We start from the raw sequence: 220 nt of genomic DNA on the forward strand, positions 1-220 counted from the left end.
GCACTCAGCCTTCTTTATAGTCCAACTCTCACATCCATACATGACTACTGGAAAAACCATAGCCTTGACCAGATGGAACTTTGTTGGCAAAGTAATGTCTCTGCTTTTGAATATGCTATCTAGGTTGCTCATAGCTTTCCTTCCAAGGAGCAAGCATCTTTTAATTTCATGGCTGCAGTCACCATCTGCAGTGATTTTCGAGCCCAGAAAAATAAAGTCT

This window comes from Bison bison, unplaced genomic scaffold (assembly GCF_000754665.1).
Source record: "Bison bison bison isolate TAMUID 2011002044 unplaced genomic scaffold, Bison_UMD1.0 scf7180017864464, whole genome shotgun sequence".
Classification (NCBI taxonomy): Eukaryota; Metazoa; Chordata; class Mammalia; order Artiodactyla; family Bovidae; genus Bison; species Bison bison.